General features: G+C 39.7%; 1 protein-coding gene across 1 annotated transcript in view; it reads right to left on the bottom strand.

The window, feature by feature from the left end:
* The window catches only part of hmg20a (high mobility group 20A), a 42,666-nt gene extending 35,229 nt beyond the window's left edge, over positions 1-7,437 (bottom strand). The window contains 1 exon segment of the mRNA XM_034175993.1: positions 7,211-7,437. The gene's annotated coding sequence lies outside the window, so the exon portion shown is untranslated.
* Positions 7,438-12,446: the final 5,009 nt, after the last annotated feature.

Below are 12,446 nucleotides of genomic sequence, written 5' to 3'. Positions count from 1 at the left end.
TGAGGGCAGTGCTAAGCTGCTTACACCGGGCAGAGAGAGACAGCAACCGGCCCCAGCGGACGAAACTATGTTTTTTTTAAAGCAAACATTGCTTTGCTTTAAATGCACAGTAAGCTATTTCAGATGAACAGCGTGGACCGTCTTTTTCCTAAAAGGCTTTATTTCCCCCTGTTTGCCGCGTTGGAAAGCTGTAGCTTTTGTGCTAATTTGATTAGTGCTTGCTCTACTTCTTCTGTTTGTTTTTCTGGGGACATTACAGCGCCACACACAGGCCTGGCATATGTACTACAACATTAAACGAAGCTTTGAGGCACAGAATTTGCCTCGAACATTTATCACGCACCAACACATACTATTAAGAAACCTATTCAGATGCGTTAACTCACGCTAAGAATGTCAGGAATGTGCCAAGAATAGGGATGGGTATTGATACGGTTTTATCGATAGATGCCATTATCGATTCTGCTTATCGATCTGATTCCTTATCGATTCCCTTATCGATACCTCGTGAATTTTGTACTAAAAGTAGGCTTTACAGGTTTTCTATGTATTTCCTTGAGTCTTAAAGTAAATAAATATGAGATTAGTCACTGTATCCTTGATCTCTGGACATAAATAAAAATAAACAAAACTGTGTTTCACTTTGAAGTTATTAATTCAGACTGAATTCTATCGTTCTATCTTGACTTGTCAGAGAGCAGCGCAACGTTTGGAGCTGTGTGAACAGAACGGAGGATGATTCTCGTTTCTTTCTCGCGAGACAGGAGTCCCAGTTAGTTACCTTAATCCACACAAAAGTGAATCACAACTCATATTCAGGGATGAAAGTGGTGAAAAACAAAAAAAAAAGCTGAAACCCAAAATTACCCCCCAACACCACCTGCACGAAAATGTTTGAATTCTAGAAGCTCTGAAATGCAATCTGGGACTATTCCAGACAATAAACTGGAGTGAGTGCAGTATCCATTTAGGTGAGAAAAAAAAATACAACTTTCCTTATTCGGATTCATTCCAGTAGTATTCTGCTCTTACTAGGATGCAGCAGTTTTCTAGTTTGGCAGATAGTTCTGGAGGAAATCACTGAAGAAATTAACTGAATTTAAAAATATGGTTTGACCGAAATAAACTGTCATTAAACTTAAATAAGACAGGGATGAAATGGAGGTGTGAGAGTCACTAGGTGTTCACAGGAAACACTTATTTCTGTATTTATTTATTTACGTTCATTGTTAATTGCTATTATATATTTTCTGTTGTGTTTCTATTCAGGTTCTTTTTGTCTCTTTCTCTAAAATTGTATATAATAATCATTAGATTATTAATATATAAGCAAAAATAAATTTAAGGAATATTACAATTTGAAAACAAATGCACCCGAACATGATGACGGCTGTAATTGCTAAACGCTAACTTTTAACATTGAAAATGCCATAGACATGCTAACGCGTTAGCATCGCTCCCGTTTTTAAGTTATAAAATACATCTTTCAACTGTTTCAGAAGATCATAACAGGTCGGTTTAACATAGAAAAGGTAAATAATACTCACAGACGTATACTCTTTAGGGTTTTAGCGGGGGAAAATTAAGCGAAAGAAAGAAATAAATGAAGCAATCGACCGAAGCATTGCTTCAATCTGCGAACCACGCTTCGATTGGTTCAAGGTTCAACGCAAAGCCGCGCTGCAGAAAAGTTGATTAAGGACCCACTGCAGGGTCTGTAATCAATGTAGAGAAATGATCATTTCCTGACAAACACCCACCAAAACAACGGCCACTTGAAGGACCGATAACAGAATCGTTAAGCACAAAGCTTATTGATGTCGGTGGATCGAATCATTTCTTAACGATACCCGAAAGGAACCGGTTATCGATACCCATCCCTAGCCAAGAATGATGCAAATATGACATTCGTAACATGTCTTGCCTCCCATGACTTTACTACGCAGCACCTTAAGTGTTTTGCTTTTTGTTTTTTATGTCACGTGATGTATCAAACATGACCGCCTTCAATATTTTGTCCATTTTAAGGTCTAGGTCTATGATTTTTGCATAAATAACAGCCTCTCATAAAATCTCACTCTGTACAGATGTGAAATCATTGCATGCACTGTCACTTTTGGTGGCCATCTCATCTGTGAAATTTTGCAGTAATTCATGTAAAACATTACTTGTCATAAGTTGGTGGCAGCGGACTGATCTCGTACAGGGACAGTGATTAAACACTAATGAGGATCGGCATGCTTTCACTTTGAGGGTCATATTTTGGAAGGAAAAGGTAAAATAACCAGTTCCATTTATGCTTCCAAAGCTTCTGGGTGGAATAATGCAATTGTTTCACTTCAACTGGCCAACTCACTGTTCCCTCTGATCACCTCACACACAAAGAGCAGGCTGATCCCGCCTCCTGCACAGAGCAGAAGACGAGAGGGACATCAGCAGAGCAACTTGCTGAAATGTTGGTGACCTATGGAAACAACTATAGATGTAAAGACTGATGCACTGAGGCCAGCAAAATGATGGTGTTCATCTTCATATATTGCACGATAAGTTGCTATATTGATTATCGTGACATACACAAATGTGACTGTAGGGCCAAGGACAGCACAGAGGTTGTGATCATGGCAGCACAAGAGCAGGGCCTAAACATCAGGGCCCGGTTTCAACTTACTTATTCAACTACAGTTAGTTGCCCAACATTAGCATCCAAATCACTGTATGACATCGATGGCTAAACTTGTAGATTAGCCATTTTATGTTAGTTGACAATTTTCACGGGCATAGCGGCCTCGCAAGTGCCGTTGCCAAGAAACACCTCAAATGCACATGAGTTTGTTTAGTTTTGGGTTTGTCACAACCAAAAGGTGTGCATTAGGCTCCCACCCATTCCTGCAATGTGCATCTCCAGTCCTGCACACACCCGTGAAACTCAGAGAATTAATGCCTGCGCAATAACAGAGATGCATTGATTTTGTATTTTCTCCCCTCCGACAGAAGAAAACATGTCATTTAGGGTATTAATAAAGCGATTTGTGGGGTTGTTTCTTTTGTTTCCCTGGCCTGTATGTCTTTTGATGCATTGGTCAGGAATAGCGCTCCCATTTCATTGTTTTAATTTAATTTAAAGATGGTTTCACAAGTGTCCCATATGTGGGCATGCAGTGTTGCTACAGTAACTTTCGCTACGGCTGCATCTGTCTCTGTATGTGTACCTTTTGCTGTCCGCTCATAGGTACCGAAGTAACATCTCTCATGAATCGGAACACGGCCAACGTGGACAGGTGGATGGTGTCACCAATAACCTGCTGAATGGTCCCACAGATGCCATTGTTTGAGGTAAGACACTGAAGTTTTGTCAGTGTAAACAAGATTAGCCTCCTCTGTAGCAGGCTAAAAACTTTAGTTGGGTAAAACAAAACTTTAGTCGACTGAGTGCTTTGTGCAATGACTAAAGTCAAAGGATTAATCCACTGAGTTTATTCAACTAAACAAGATTAGACTGCTTTATGAAACTGGGCCCAGATCCATATAGGCAGGAGTGTAGCACAACCAACAGGACCCAAGTTGCAAGCTGTGCAAATGTGCCCCAGAGACAGTCCAGCATATCATAGCAGGATTCCAGATGCAAGCTGGTACAGTGTACACCGAGAAGCACAACCATGTTTTGGGAACATCATACAGCAACATCTGTGCCACACAGGACAGGGGACATTAGAAGTCCCCAAATCAGATGAAAGACGAATCCTTTGTGCTACTTCAAATTCCAGCTATAAAAGCAGGTGCTGGTCAACCAACCAGACATCATGTTGGTTGACAAGGATAAGAAGACTGCAGTTGTGATTGATATGGTAATCCCAGCCGACAGCAACATCAGAAAGAAAATCAACAAATATCAGGGGATGAAGGAACAACTGGAGCAAATATGAAAGATCAAATCTAAAGTTGTCCCAGCGGTAATACGTGCATTAGGAGCTGTAAACCCCAAACCGGAAGAATGGTTCCAGCAGATTCCAAACACAACATCAGCAGTCTCTGTCCATAAGAGTGCAGTCCTTGTATAATGGTGCTAATGGCGTAGTCACACTATGATGGACTAACTTAACTGATTAAAAAAATTCTGCGGTGGCAAATATCTCTTACCCATTGGTCTCCAGTGGATTTAGGGTTCCGATGGACGGATGACATCACATTTCCACTGGCAACACAAAGAGCTACATACAACAAAATGATTTGCTAGGTATCAAGAGATATATGCATGCTGGGGGCAGACCTGAGCATGATTCATCAAGGTCTGAACACAAATGTGGCTCAGGGATCATGACATCATACTTCCTCAGTAGTTATGTGCTGATAGAGCCTTCTCCACTGTGCCAGCCTTCAGTGTGGCTGCAACAGTAAGGACAGCAAACAACCTTCTTTCTCTGTGGTGCCTTCTTCCCAAGACAATTTCTGGGTCTGCTATGACGTCCAGATAAAAATGTACTGTATTTCCTTGATTAAATGCCTGACCTTAAATATGAGCCTGCATCATTTAATTGCAGAGTCAAGACTGCCAGAAAAAATAAAGGCCTGCCTTAAATAAATGCCAGTCTTGTTTAAAGCCCGGGTCACTTATGTTAGCCGCCAGATGTCTCTGCCTGGCTGACTGTCCGTGCGCACAGTCGTGGGTCCAAATGGCAGCCTCCTGCTCCAGCGTATGTGCTGACATACATGATACCAGTAATTTGACTGCTGAGGGAGTGACTCCTTGTCCTTGTGATGTTAGAAAAAGGAAGTACAATTCCTACATCATTGAGACAAAGCTGCAAGCTGTTGCGTTTGCCCCCCCCCCCCCCCCCCAAAAAAAAACCCAAAACAGCAAGGTAGGTACAGTTTACAATTAATTTTTTCTAAGATGAAATGACATGCCACTGTGTCAGTTGCAGAGGAACGACATTAGGTGGCACACTGGTATTATTTTGATTTAGCACTGCAATGACTTCTTACCATCCCATTATAAGATATTGAGAACCTCTGGCTAGACACTACATAGCAGATGTAAAGTGGTTGTCTTTGGTTTGCGACACCCAGGGATATGTGTGAGACTTATAAATTACAGGGCAGGCAGAAAGCGGCATTTTGTTAATACTCGCCACCTTGACTAAAAGCTTGCCTCGTTTAGGCGCCGGTGTCGCCGACTGAACGCCCCCCCCAAAAATCGGTCTGCACTGCTGTCACTGCGCATGCGTAATTTCGGAGCGTCAGCAACGATTCACCAATTAGGCTATCACCTCGTTTCTGCTTAAAACGGAACTCGTCATCATTTATCTCAGCGACAGATATCTGAAGCTTTTGTACAACAATCATTTCCACATCAATTCAGCATTATTTCATGATAAAAGATGGAGGAAGCGATCAGAGCGCCACAGTAGCACATCTGAGTCTGACGTGCTGCTGCGCCTACATCATTTCGGAGCATCAGTAGCATCTCACTGTTTATCACCTTGATTCTGCTTAAAACTTTTTAACTTTAGAATGACTTAAGAGGTTTTATTTTGTCATCTGATGGTTCATAATCACATTATTCCCTTTGATCACTTTGGGTGTAGAGAGTCAGACAAAGACGTGCTGCTGTGGTCCGAAGTGACGTATGCACAGTGAAAGCAGGGCGGACCAATTTTTAAAAGGGACCGTTTGGTTGGTGACACTGGGTCTGCACATTATTTGAAAGAAAAAAAAATTAACGCCCAGGTTATTAATCAAGGAAATATGGTACACAAACACTTTTTCTTCAGTCTGATGTTGGCTAACTGAACAGCCACTTTTCATGTTGCTGCACTGTATATTACCACTCAGCCTTAAAATACCAGGATATGATTCCTGGTCCATACAGCCCAGTCCTACTCTGATAGGAAATCGGACCTGTCCAGGACAGTCAATAAAACATTACTGCTGCAGCCTGTTAAACCTCATTCAACTCAATGGAATGTCTCTGTGTCATGGATGTGGTTTCTGCCCATCACTGATTATTGTGGGAAATGCCACAAAGGAATTAGCTGTCCTACCACAAAGTGTACTTTTTCTTAGTGGAATGAGGGGGAAATTCCCCCACAACAGTATTTTGAGGTCAGCAGGGGTTTTCTTTCAAATACTGTAATGCTTCAGCTCAGCTTCTCAGAAACAAAATACCAACAGCAACACTTGTAAAAGGTGTCACTAAGCATGTCAATATGGAAGAAAACCCAGATGCTACAAACTTGGTAACTCTTGTTTGAGCATAAGCAAGAACAAAAAGTTTTAGAAATTGTATTGAAGACTGTGAGAGCCACATGCAATGGCAAAAGTCTCTGACGTATTATATTTTAAACCAGCCAATTTGGCCCGTGTTTTTATATTAAATATCTTTCTGATAAACATGATTATCTTAAACGGGAAAAACAAACCACATTAATCCACTGAAAACTCCTGATTTAATAGTAAAGTAGAAAGCTAAGGGAAACATGCAGTGTTGGGGAAAAAAAAATGGAACGAACGGCATAAAATCTATGCTACATCGCCATCTGCTGGATCACATACCACATTACACGATTTGATGATCAATTTACGTGTCTGTGGTTGATATATTGCGAAATCTGTAAAATACTAGTAGTAAGATGGCCAGCTGCGTCTTCTACTAATTTATTATTGTCGGTTATATAGCGTGATTCCAAACAAATGTTAACTAGGGATCTTAAAAGGACGCTAAACTAATGCTAATGAGACGTGACACCGTAGTAGAGCATCACTGAACCACCACAACGATAATATAAGCTTAATAGCCTACAAGACAGTCTTAAGGTCGAAAGTACTGAATTGTTACTGTTGAGTTTAATGTTAATACAAAACATGTCTATGAAAAGCTGACTCGTCCGAACTTTCCAAAGCTAACGCCAACGTTAAACACTATGAACGGCAACTCTGGCAGTGGACATAGATGTGCAAATGTGTTAAATTTAACTTAACAATAATAGAAATAACAGCATGCACGTTAAAACCAACATGATATGGAACAATGGTTTAGCACCAAACGCTAACATGTTAGCGCTTCACAAAGAATGCTAGCTTAGCTGCAATATTAGCTGGTCAGTTAGCTCACATAAGCAAACAAGATGGTCAAATGCTGCTCTGACGCCAAAGTCACTCGAAATAAGAAATATTCTTTTGTATATACTAAACACAAAATGTGGAAACTTACATTAGACTGGTACAAATCGTCTTGTTTCACAACCCCAACGTATCGACACAATTTGTATTGAATCGAGTTTCGAAGCAGGCGTCACTTAGCGACATTCAGTGATTCGGCGGACACACGAGAGACATGACAAACGCTGACCGTAACATTAAACCGTCTTGTGAGCATCTTTCAGTGAAAAAAGTAACGAATTTTTAAACATTAAAGCTCACAGGAAGATTCAAAACCACGTTGTTTGATCCAGAGTTTGTTGACATACCACACACACTCAGTGAGGGTGTATTATTCCCTCATTTAAATCTTGAAGGCACACAATTTTCTCTGAAACAAAAACAGTGTCGCCCTAAAACAGCACGATACCTGTAGATAAGGACACCCTTCAGACCATACTCAGGGAACAGACATCCCTTTCCCTGCTCGTCGGTAAACTTAGTTTGAAGGATGAAAATAAAGCGATTAAAACACAATAAACCAATTTATTGTACACAACAACATAACACATTACATTTTTAGCTGTTCACTGAATGAGTTAATGAGTAATTAGCAGTTGAAGAAATCAGTGTTTAGATGAGATGTCTTACAGAACATCATCAGATGTGAAGAAGCTCAAGGGGAAAAAAAATTCTGAAAGTGTCGGTTTTTAAAGCTGAAAAGTGGTTTCACGTTTAACATGCAAGCTCAGGTGGAAAAAAAATAAAATAAAATAATGGTGTACAAGGTGTGACCTTGGGTTCATACTCCACCACATAAATGTAATCAAAGTCCAAACACAGCACAAAAATAAAATTAAATCATTAAATTTAAATAAATTTCACTTCCTATGCCCTCTTTGTTTGTCTCTCCATCCCTCTTTGTGTTTTTTTTCATTATGAAACATCATATATATGTATATATGTATATATATATATATATATATATATATATATATATACATATACAGTGAGGAAAATAAGTATTTGAACACCCTGCGGTTTTGCAAGTTCTCCCACTTAGAAATCATGGAGGGGTCTGAAATTTTCATCTTAGGTGCATGTCCACTGTGAGAGACATAATGTAAAAAAAAAAAAATCCGGAAATCACAATGTATGATTTTTAAATAATTTATTTGTATGTTACTGCTGCAAATAAGTATTTGAACACCTGCCAACCAGCAAGAATTCTGTCTCACACAGACCTGTTAATTTTTCTTTAAGAAGCCCTCTTATTCTGCACTCTTTACCTGTATTAATTGCACCTGTTTGAACTTGTTACCTGTATAAAAGACACCTGTTCACACACTCAATCAATCACACTCCAACCTGTCCACCATAGCCAAGACCAAAGAGCTGTCTAAGGACACCAGGGACAAAACTGTAGACCTGCACAAGGCTGGGATGGACTACAGGACAACAGGCAAGCAGCTTGGTAGAAGACAACAACTATTATGATTATTTATTAGAAAGTGGAAAAAACACAAGATGACTGTCAATCTCCCTCGGTCTGGGATTCCATGCAAGATCTCACTTTGTGGGGTAAGGATGATTCTGAGAAAGCTCAGAACTACACAGGAGGACCTGGTCAATGACCTGAAGAGAGCTGGGACCACAGTCACAAAGATTACATTAGTAACACATGATGCTGTCATGGTTTAAAATCCTGCAGGGCAGCAAGGTCCCCCTGCTCAAACCAGCACATGTCCAGGCCCATTTGAAGTTCACCAGTGACCATCTGGATGATCCAGAGGAGGCATGGGACCAGAATAGAGCTTTTTGGAATCAACTCCACTTACCATGTTTAGAGGATGAGAACAACCCCAAGAAAACCATCCCAACTGTGAAGCATGGGGGTGGAAACATCATACTCTGGGGGTGCTCTTCTGCAAAGGGGACAGGACGACTGCACCGTATTGAAGGGAGGATGGATGGGGTCATGTATTGTGAGATTTTGGCAAACAAAACCTTCCCTCAGTAACAGCATTGAAGATGGGTCATGGCTGAGTCTTCCAGCATGATAATGACTCCAAACACACAGCCAAGGCAACTAAGGAGGGGCTCCGTAAGAAGCATTTCAAGGTCCTGGAGTGGCCTGGCCAGTCTCCAGACCTGAACTCAATAGAAAATCTTTGGAGGGAGATGAAACTCCAAACCTGAAAGATCTAGAGAAGATCTGTATGGAGGAGTGGACCAAAATCCCTGCTGCAGTGTGCAAACCTGGTGAAAAAGTACAGGAAACATTTGACCTCTGTAATTGCAAACAAAGGCTACTGTACCAAATATTAACATTGATTTTCACAGGTGTTCAAATACTTATTTGCAGTAGTAACATACAAATAAATTATTAAAAAAATCATACATTGATTTCCAGATTTTTTTATTTTAGATTATGTCTCTCACAGTGGACATGCACCTAAGATGAAAATTTCAGACCCTCCATGATTTCTAATTGGGAGAACTTGCAAAATCGCAGGGTGTTGAAACACTTATTTTCCTCACTGTGTATATATATATATATATATATATATATATATATATATATATATATATATATATATATATATATATATATATATATATATATATATATATATATATATATATATATTATTGTTGCAGCTGGTGGATTTTGCAGCTAAATTTGTGATGTAGACTTATAGTTAATCTATAGCTGCATTTTCTTCGTGTGATGTCCAGTATAAGTCATGTAAATGTAATTATAACTGTTTTATTTGCAAGTTGTCTTACTGTTGTAATGAGTCGCCTCCTACTGGTTACAATGCATATTGCTGAAGTCTGTCATTTCATTGAAATTCTTTCAGAGCGCAATAAAAGTACATTTTGTTAAAATAATACGCTTATAAAGCCATATATAAGGAAAATAAGCATGGCTGTGACATATTAAAACTTAAGACATGATATTTCCAAAATTTTATACCCACACTGGTCATGACAAAAAAAATGTACAAATACCAAAGGAATCTGACTACCGTGAATTATAAAACCATGTGTGAATCCGTCTCCAGTGCCTCAAATTATTCTCTCCCTTCCACCTGACACAGGTATGGGGCTGTAAATAGCAATTATACTTGTATACATTATAGATTAAGATGATGACTATTTTTAATGGGTCACACATAATTAGGTGGTCTCTATGTGACCAAAGTAGGAATCATGTTTGCATTCTCAGCATTACATCTGACCTGCTCCCAGGGGGTTTTGGACTCTGTCAGGGCTCCCACTTGTCACCAGTCCCGTTCGTGATGTTCACGGACAGGATTTCAAGGCGCGGTCAGTGACTGAAGGGTGTCCAGTTTGGTGACATCAGACCTGCATCTCTGCTTTTTGCCGAAGATGTAGTTCTGTTGACTTCATCATGTCGTGACCTCCGATGCGTTCTAAGCAGATTTGAGGCAGAGAGTAAAGTGATCTGGATGAGAATCTGCACCCCCAAATATGTGACTTTGGCCATCTGTTGAAAAATAGTGGGTTGTCCTCTTTGGGTTAGGTGAGAGTTACTGCCCCAAGTGTAGGAGTTTAAGTATCTTGGTGTCTTGTTTCACGAATGGGGGTAAGTTGGAATGTGAGCTCGATAGACGGATTGGGGCGGTATCTGATGTTTTGTGGATGCTGTACCAGGCTGCTATGGTGAAGAAAGCTGAGGCACAAGGTGAGACCAGTTTATCTTCACTCCTATCCTCAACTATGGTAATGAGTTTTGGGTAATGACTGAAAGAACAAGGTCACAGATACAAGCAGTAGAAATGAAATTCCTTCATTGGGTATCTGGGAGATACTTGGAGTAGAGACACTGCTTCTTTTTATTGAAAGGAGCCAGTTGAGGAGAATCGGGCATCTGCTGAGGATGCTCCCTGGTCATTTCCCTAGGGAGGTCTTCCAGGCATGTCCACCTGGGAGGATGCTTCACAGAAGATCCACGGCACAATGGAGGGATAATATTTCCCAGCTGATTCGGGAATCCCTCCGGACCCCCAGAACAAGTTAGAGGACTTGGCAAAGGATAGGGAAGCGTGGAATGAGCCGCTTGGTCTACTTCCACCACAACCCGGACAAGTGGCAGAAAAAAGAATGAATAATTACTTGGTTTCATCTATAACTCTCAGACAATTCCCTATTTTCAGGGACCCATGTGCACAGAGGATGATTCTGGTTTCAGCCTGCTTTCACTCAGCTGTGAACAGAAGCGTGAAAACTGGTCTCTCGAAAGCTTTCTGAAGCAATGCAGGTGTTGGGAATTTTTGTTGTGTGCAGTAATCAGACCAGAAAAGACAAGTTAAATATAGTTCAGGAGTTATATGGAGTTAAATTGGACTCAATTCAATTCATAGAGTTTGTTCATGAAGTTTATTCGCATCCAAAAATCAGAGTGATTTTTTTTCATTCTGTTTTTTCGTATCTACGGAAGCGTATTGCATTCACTGGATAAAAAAAAAAAAAAAAGACAACTGATCTCATAATTACGAGAAAAGATCTCATGATCTTGTAATTACAACATCATGATTTCGTAATTACAAGATCAGGCTATTTTTATTTTATTTTTATTTTATTTATTTTTTTTATTTTATTTTTATTTTATTTTAAACAAGAAACAGGTGTTGTAAACAAGTCAATGCTGCTAAAAATACAAACTTGCAGAAACAAAGATACTATTCTGACATGGTTTTGCACATAAGACTGACATGGTTTGCACATAGGACTGGCATAGCATGTTTCAAGTACACACATATATGTCAGAAGGTGGGGGGGACATACCATATTCTGTCCCCCCTGGTTGAAAAGGTGGGAGGGGCATGTCCCCCCTATCCCCCACCAAATTGCGCCCATGGTAATTACGAGATCCTGATGTCGTAATTATGAGATCTTTTCTCGTAATTATGAGATCTTTTCTTGTAATTACAAGATCCGCGGTTGAATTTTTTTTTTTTTAATCCAGTGAATGCAATATGCTTCCGTAAAATACTGGTCTTTCAACACTAAAACAATGTTTATGTTAACACCAGTTAACACAGCTGTCAATGAGACCAGAACTATTTCAAATCCCCATTATTTTATGGGACCCTGAAAAACTGAATATCAAACAATAGTAAAATCAAAAATATAATGCAATGCTAAAATACCCCCAGCCATAGCATTATAATTTGTAGTTCTTTAATTAATTATTAAGATCCCATTGTCTTACATACAGTTTGTACATGTTCAAATCAAATCATCATTTGTTCATGTTGTGCAAATCAAAGAATATTTGT

The sequence above is a fragment of the Thalassophryne amazonica genome, chromosome 8 (assembly GCF_902500255.1).
Source record: "Thalassophryne amazonica chromosome 8, fThaAma1.1, whole genome shotgun sequence".
NCBI lineage: Eukaryota > Metazoa > Chordata > Actinopteri > Batrachoidiformes > Batrachoididae > Thalassophryne > Thalassophryne amazonica.
This window is presented reverse-complemented; position numbering and strand designations above follow the sequence as displayed.